The sequence below is a fragment of the Petaurus breviceps genome, unplaced genomic scaffold, assembly GCF_028583685.1.
Source record: "Petaurus breviceps papuanus isolate PSGF00001 unplaced genomic scaffold, PetGlider_PUasm1.0 208, whole genome shotgun sequence".
Lineage (NCBI taxonomy): Eukaryota > Metazoa > Chordata > Mammalia > Diprotodontia > Petauridae > Petaurus > Petaurus breviceps.
Genome location: NW_027185852.1, coordinates 27,383,043 through 27,390,722, shown reverse-complemented (window position 1 = coordinate 27,390,722; position 7,680 = coordinate 27,383,043). Strand labels below are relative to the sequence as shown.

The following is a 7,680-nucleotide window of genomic DNA, read 5'->3' as shown; positions in this document are numbered from 1 at the left end:
GATAGATAGATAGATAGATAGATAGATAGATAGATAGATAGATAGATGATAGATAGAGAGACAGAGAGACAGAGACAGAGAGACAGAGACAGAGAGAGACAGACAGACACAGAGAAAGACAGACAAAGAGACAGAGAGACAGAGAGAGAGACAGAGAGAGACAGAGAGGGAGGGAAGGAGGGGAGAGAGACAGACAGAGACAGGTAGGTAGACAGACAGAGAGAGAGACAGACAGACATACAGAGACAGAGACAGAGAGAGGGACGAAAGGAGGGGAGAGAGACACAAAGATAGAGAAAGAGAAAGGAGACAGACAAGAAGGGAGAGAAAAAGAAAGAGGGAGGGAAGGAGGGGGAGAGAGAGACACAGAGACAGACAGAGAAACAGATAAAGAGAGAGACAGAGAGGCAGGGAGAGACAAAGACAGAGAGGGATGGAAGGAGGGAGGGAAGGAGAGAAGAAGAGAGAGAGCGTGAGCACAAGCTGAGGAGGTGAAGCCATCTTCCATGAGGCTTCTGAGGCTTTGTCTACTGAAGAAACGACAGTCTTCCTGCTGTCCCAGGCTCTGCCCCTTCTTGGAGGAGGAGTGAGGGTTCAAAGAAGCCCAGATATACTGAGAGTCTCATGGACTGCATGGCACAGTAGAAAGAGGGTCATATTTGGAGTCTCAGGACCTGTGTTCAAATTCCACCTTTGCTCCTTACTACCTATGTGACCATAGACAACTCACCGACTTTCTCGGCCTCAGTTTCCCCATCTGTAAATGAAGAGGCCTGAACTAGACACTTCTGAGGAACACTCCAGCTGTCAGTCTAGGATTCTCCAATCCTGCTCCCCCTCAATGATACAAATCACTTCTGTCTCTAAAGAGCTTTAAAATCCTCACAGCACTTTTCTGGAATTAATACAAATGAGGAAACTGAGGCTGAGGCAGTGACTCCCTCACACTTGCCATCCCTGGCCTCAGGTTATGCCCCTGGTGAGAGTCCCTAATGTTCTCCCTCTTTCCTCTGTCCTCCCTCTCCAGGAAGCCTCCCCTGCCTGCTCCCCCGCTGCCCACCCCACGGTGACGTGTCGATCTTCATGTATTCCCAGCTCACTCTGAGCCTCTCCTCTGCCCTCAGGACTCCTTCCCTGTCCAACCTCATCAGTGAGGAACAGAGACAAGAACCGTCCCCAAGGAACTGAGGGGGCACCAGGGCCCAAGCACTGACCTCGGGGTCAGGAAGACCTCCCACAGACCCTGGACAAGTCTTGGCTTCTCCCACCTGCGAAATGGGGGTACCAATGGCAATTGCCTCAGAGTGGCTGAGGGCCCCAGTGGAGACGCTGCTCACCCAATACACCAGAATCAGCATCCTTCCGTCACCATCGCCGCCATCATGGTCACATCTGCGTGCCTGGCACCGAGCTGAGGGCCAGCCCTCCATGCAGGAGTCTCCTCCACTCACCTCTGCTCCAGCCAGATGGGACAACGCCTGCTCTGTGCTTCGCCATCTCCTGGATTTTAATCCTTCCCCAATTCACTTCTGCCTTTCCAAATTCTCCCTGTCCTTCAAGGCCCAAACCCGCCATCTCTGATGAAGGCCATGGAGTGTGGGAATGGCCTCCTCAGAAATACTGTGGCAAGGTGAGGACAGGACGTGGGCGTTTGGCCAATCCTGTGTTCTTAGTCTTTGCTGTCTGTGTTTTCTGGGGGGCAGCTATATAGCATAGTGGGTAGAGTGCCTGGACTGGAGTCAGCAGGACTTGAATTCAAATCCAGACCTGTGTGACCTTGGGTGAGTCACTTCACCTCTGCATGCCTTAAGCCACTGGGGAAGGAGAGGCAGCTAGGTGACAGTGGTTGGAGCCTGGATAGGGCTTGGAATCAGGAAGACTCACCTTCATGGTTTTGAATCTCACCTCAGACGCTTACTAGCTGTGTGACCCTGGGCCCTGTCTGCCTCAGTTTCCTCATCTGTAAAATGAGCTGAAGAAGGAAATGGCAAAGCCATTCTGCCAAGAAAACCCAATGGACAATATGGTCCATGGGATCATGAAGTGTCAGATGTGGCTGAACAACAGCAACAAAATCTGTGTCTTCAGGAATAACCCCTCCCATCTCTCTAGGTCTACAAGTCCCTTTCCCTTCCTATCATCAACAGGAACATATCTGACTACAGTTTTACAGAGGGGGAAACCAAGGCTCAGAGGTGAAAGACTTTTCCAAGGTCACACAGCTAGTAAGGCCTAGAACTCAGCTCTTCTGGCATCAGGTCCCAGCCTATTTCTGCTGCCTCATGGCTGAATGACTGACCAGGACAGACAGATCCTGCCCTTCCCTGCTCAGGGGCTCAGTCCTACTCTAGGCAATCTCATTGGCCACTTCCTTTTGCCCATACCCATCCCCCTCAAGCCAACTGCCTAGGATCCCCCCCCCCATCTTTGCCCCCATTCTAGTCTTTTCCTTCTTGCTTGCTCCAGCCCGGTCAGCCCAATGGTTAGAGTCAGGAGCCACTTGGCCACAACCTTGTGCTCAAACACCTCCCAGGATTTCCCTGAGGCCTCCCTGGGGCTGGGAATAGCAGCTTCCCAACATGGGGAGAAGGGAGCTGGTGGGGCCCCTCCATAAAGCCTGGTGGTTTTATGGGGCTCTGTTCTCACACAACAGGCTGCAGGATGGAGGGCAGCAGCAGCCTCTCCCCCTCCACCAGGCCAAACAGGCTCATATCTGGAAGCCTGGCCTGGGCTCCAGCAATCACAGGAGACTGAGCTAGGATCTGACCATCTAGTCTAAACTGAGAAGACTGAGGCCCAGGGCAGGGACTCAGCCAAGGTCACACAAGGACTGGAGCTAGAACTCAAAGCCTATCGCTGGATTCAGAGCCAGATGAAGCCATAACTGCGCACTGCCTGCCTCCCTCTCCTCTGCTGGTGGCAGAGGCCTAGAGATGAACCTTCCAAGTTTCTGGGCCCAGGACAGTTGTGGCGAGCTGGGCTGGGTGCAGTTGGAGGTCCATGCCTGAGGGCTGAGCTGCGGCCTGTTGTGAGTGTTGGCCCAGGCAGGGAGGCCGTGTCTCTGCCCCCAGCTCTCTGGAAACGGCGTTTGCAGCCAAGCCGTCTGGTTAGTGGTGGCCCAGATTCTGCCAGAGCTGGGGGCTCCCGCTGGGATCATACAGCATCTTCCAGAATCGAAGCTCCCCCTCCAAGCTGCCTGCCACAGCTTTGCAGGGAATCCCTTTAGGGATGGCAGAATCACAGACGGCCAAGACGGGGGAAGGAGTTTGAGGACGCTGGACTAATTCAGCTTGGCCCAGAACGCAGTGAGGGACGTTCCCAAAGAGGCACATTTCCATTCTGGATAGGAGACATCTTCCTAACAATGGGAGTTATCTCAAAGTGGAACAGCCTGCCAGAAAAGGTAGTGAGTTCTGCATCACTGGAGATCTATAACAGAAGGCTGAAAGACCCCTTGTCAGGGATGTTTCAGGCCTTGGCCTCTAAAATCCTTTCCAACCCTGAGTTCTGGAGACTCAGGACAGTGACCAGCGTGGCTCTGAAGGAAATACAACCCAATTGCTTCATTTTACAGATAAACTGAGGTCCACAGAGAGGAAGGAACTTCTAATAGGTCCCAACTTGGGCTTACTCTGAAGGGAAATATTTGTTATCTTTCTCCCATCTCCTACTGGCTTCCTGTCTACCCACAGCCTCCACAAGAATCTTTATAATTATTTTTCAAAATGCTTGGAGGCCAGGCCATGCAGTGATGATTGGTTAAAGGAAGGAGGAGAGCTGGCCAGAGAGAAGATTCTGGTGCTGTTAGATCTGGGGTTTGGCCCCAGCCATGGAGCTGGGATCCTGGATCAAGAGCCTGAAGGAGCCTGAGAGGCCATCTGGAGTGAAGCCCTCATCTTACAGAAGAGGAGACTGAGATTCAGAGGGATGCAGAGCCCACGGTTAGAGACAAATGGAGAATTCAAACTCGAGTTCTCAGACGCCAAAGTCAGCCCCTTTCCATTGTACCACACTCTCTAAGAGGCAAAGGGTAGAAGTCACTCAGAGTCAAGCTTAATATTGGGGTCAGGAAGAGCATTTTTAATCTATCACAGGTGTCCCAAAGGAGAAGGGGCCGCCAGGGGAGGGAGGGAGCTCCCCATCACTGGAGATTTGCAAGAGAGATGGAACCCTGCCCACGGATGGAATGGACAAGTCCACTACAGAGGTCTGGTTGAGCTCTCAGATTTGATTTGGGTCTTGCTGGTTACCCAGATCCCCCACTGTCTCCTCTCCCCGGATCCCCTGAAACGGCCCCTTACAGGCTGTCCATATCTAGGGGTGGGGCAGGGCTCAGGGCTGAGCACCACAAGGAAGAAGAGATGTAACAGGTAAGGGGTGGGGAGGGGGGTGGCCAATCATCTCATCTCTTCAAATTTCTCTGACAAAGATCTGATATCCAAGATATGTGAAGAATTGATATAAATATCTAAGAAGAGAAGCCATTCCCTAATAGAAAAATGGTCAAAAGATAGGAAATATCCCATGAAATAAGAATATTTTGAAATAAAGCAGTTAATGTAAGCTATCCATAATCATAAGAAAAATCACTAATAATTAGGGAAATATAAATTAAGCAATGCTAAGGTTCCACCTTATATCCCCAAGACCGGAAAGGTTGCTACCCACCCCCCTTCCCCCCAAAAGAGAAGATGACAAATTCTGGAGGGACTGTAGGAAAACAGGTTCTCTGAAGCCCTGTCGATGGAGCCATATGTGAACTGGTCCAGTCACTCTGGAAGCCTGGGGGGACATGTATGAGCTGATGTCTTGGGGGATGAGCAGAATCAGGAAGACAATGGAGAGAATGAAATGTAAAAGGAAATAATTGTGAAGGACTGAAGAACTGTCGGTCAATGCTATGGTCTATTGTGCCCCCAACATGATGATGACCCTACCTTCTGCTTGCGAGGTGAGGGACTGGATGAGTAGAAAGAGATACATGTTCTCAGGCTGTTTTGCTGGGCTATATTTATTATTATAAGGGAGGACTTTTTTTGGTGGGGGATGGAGGGTTTTCTTCTGTAAGGGATAGGGGAAATGAGGAAAGGATTTTGTAAGCCATGAAGTTCTGTAGAAATGTGATATTATTCATTATCCCAAGTGCATACTCATTCCTTCTCTGTACACCTGCCATATCTCCTAAGTTAGACTGTAAGCTCCTTGAGGACAGGACCTATGTCATCTCTCAATTGTGTATACCTGTGTATACCCTGACCACAGGGCCTTGCACAGAATAGGCAGGTGGTAAATTAATGAAAAAGCATCTATGGGGGCTGACTGTGTGCCAAGCCTTGTGTTAATGGCTGGGGGTACAAATACAAAAATGAGAGCACCCCTGCACACAAAGAGCCTGGATTCTAATAAGAGGAGACAATATCAATGATCATCAATAGAAGATTATAGAATTGAATTCCTCAAGAGACAAAACTCAGGTCAACATCAGGATCAAGCCCCCTGATCCAGAAATACAAGGGATCAAGTCTAAGGACTTCAGAGACACCCTCGAGGGGGGTCATGGACCCGAGGACCTGGAGTCAGGAAGAGTTTGGTTCAGATCTTGAGTCAGACTTACCAGCTAATGTGACTTTGAGTAAGACACTTCAATTCCCTCAGGCTCAGTCTATTCATCTGGGAAATGGGGATGATAATGTCTGTAGCACCTACCTCCCCAGGGCTGTTATGAGGCTCCCCTGAGATAATGTGAAGGGCCATATTAAAGTCAGCTCTGATGATTCCCTAAACCAGTCCTCTAATTTTACAGATGAGGCACAAAGAAGGGGAGGCATTTGTCCAAGATCACCCAGGTTGTAAAGAGGCAGGATTCATACCCAGGCACCAGACCCAGGGTGCTGCCCCATTATCTCCTACTTTCTAAAAATAGAGCAGTCTGATTCATGGGGTCTGATTCAGCCCATCACTGGAGGTATCCCAGCAGCCAATAACTACTCATTTTAAAAGCAGTTAAAAAGCCCTCATGGTCAGGCTTTGGAGTGGGTTCCTGCCCTGGGTGGCATCTTGTGCCTCTGAACATTCCTGGAGGCTCTCAAGGGTCTGGATTCTGACTCCAGGGTGTGAGAGCAGAAAGGACCCCTAAATCCTGGCCTCAGATGTCTCTCCTTATTCCCAAATCAGGGGCAGGGTCTGGGCAGCCCTGGGGTCCTGACTTGGCTCCTCTCCCCTCTCCCAGTGATAGGATTGAGGAATCTTGTCAGGTCCCCCCAGTCCTGCCCTCCTATTTGAAGCCTAAGTCTTACTCTCTGGAGTTGGGGATCTCCTGAGGTCCTGGAGGCTCAGCCAGGAAGACACAAAGTTTGGCAGGTCTTCCCAAATTGGAGAGGCTTTACAGACTGGGTTAGCAGGGCTACCATTTGGGGAGCAGCCAAGCCCAAGGCAGAGGTTCATCCTCAGAGCCTTGCCTCTGGAGGACACATGGGAAAGGGCCACAAAACTCCAAAGATCATCTCCCGAGGCTGGCAGGGGCTGCAATCTGCCTTAGTGGAGAGACAACCCACAATGAGGAACTCTCATTCCACATCTTGAGAAGAAATAAGCAGAGAAGGCTGAAAATCTAAATGTAAGACTTATCGAATCCCTCATTTTACAGAGGGGAAAACTGAGGCTCAGAGAAGGATGTGTGACATGTTCAAAATAATTCAGCTAATGAGGGTCAGAGCCAAGATTTGAACACTGGCCATACAGTGGCAGTTGGAACTAGAACCATGTCCAGACCAGATGATTTCCAAGGTACTTTATAATTCTAAGAAACAAAGCGTCCTAAATGAAGGTCGCAGAAGACTAGGGTAATCCAAGGTGGCTTCTAGGCCTGAGATGATCCTTGAAAGAGGAGGAGATGAGAAGGGAGGCCTGGGGAATGCCCCCCAAACACCCTCTGTCACTGTGCAAGCTGGGTCAGAATTAGAGGATGCTGCCTGGACAGGGGCCCCAGAGGCTTCTTCCCCGAGTCCTGGCCTAAAGTTTCTATTTTTCTTTTTCACATTTCAGGGTCCTCCTGATTCCATCACAAAGCCCAGGCCACAATTGTTCCTGCAGTACCCAAGGCCCCAGCATCTGACCTTCCTTGACACCAGACCCTCCTTTTTTCTGACCACTGGCCCATGTAGGTCTCCTCCAGGGCAGTCACTGCCCAGATTCTAGAGGACACCAGCCCTACCGCGGTCACTGGAGAGGCTCTGGGCTGCCTGGGAGCAAAGGAGAGATGGCTCCTTGCTGGACTGGTTATGTTCCATGCTGATGGCAGAGCCCCAGGGCTCCTGAGGGCATGGGTGCCAAGGCCAGCTCTGCAGCCTTCTACCTCAAGACCGTGGGCCAGTCACTTTTTTCATCAATTCAACACGAATCACAAAGCTCTCCATCCCTACTTCTTATATAGGAAGGGAGAATCTTACAACCCTTCATATGTAGCTCTAGAAATGGAAGGGATTCTCCTGGCATCTAGGACGCCACTGGCCAGGCTGCCAGATGTTTTTCTGCACTGTTCCTTGCCCAGAGACCAATCCACAATAGTTTCTTCTTCTTGCTCTTCCTCTTCCTCTTCCTCTTCCTCTTCCTCTCCTTCCTCTCCTTCTCCTTCTACTATTACTACTACTATTACTATTACTACTACTATTACTATTACTA

The 7,680-nt window shown here is 50.4% G+C and overlaps 1 protein-coding gene across 1 annotated transcript in view; it reads right to left on the bottom strand.

Moving 5' to 3' along the window:
- Positions 1-7,680, bottom strand: part of LOC138165364 (metalloprotease TIKI2-like) — a 235,966-nt gene that overhangs the window by 135,562 nt on the left and 92,724 nt on the right. The gene's annotated exons all lie outside the window — the stretch shown is intronic.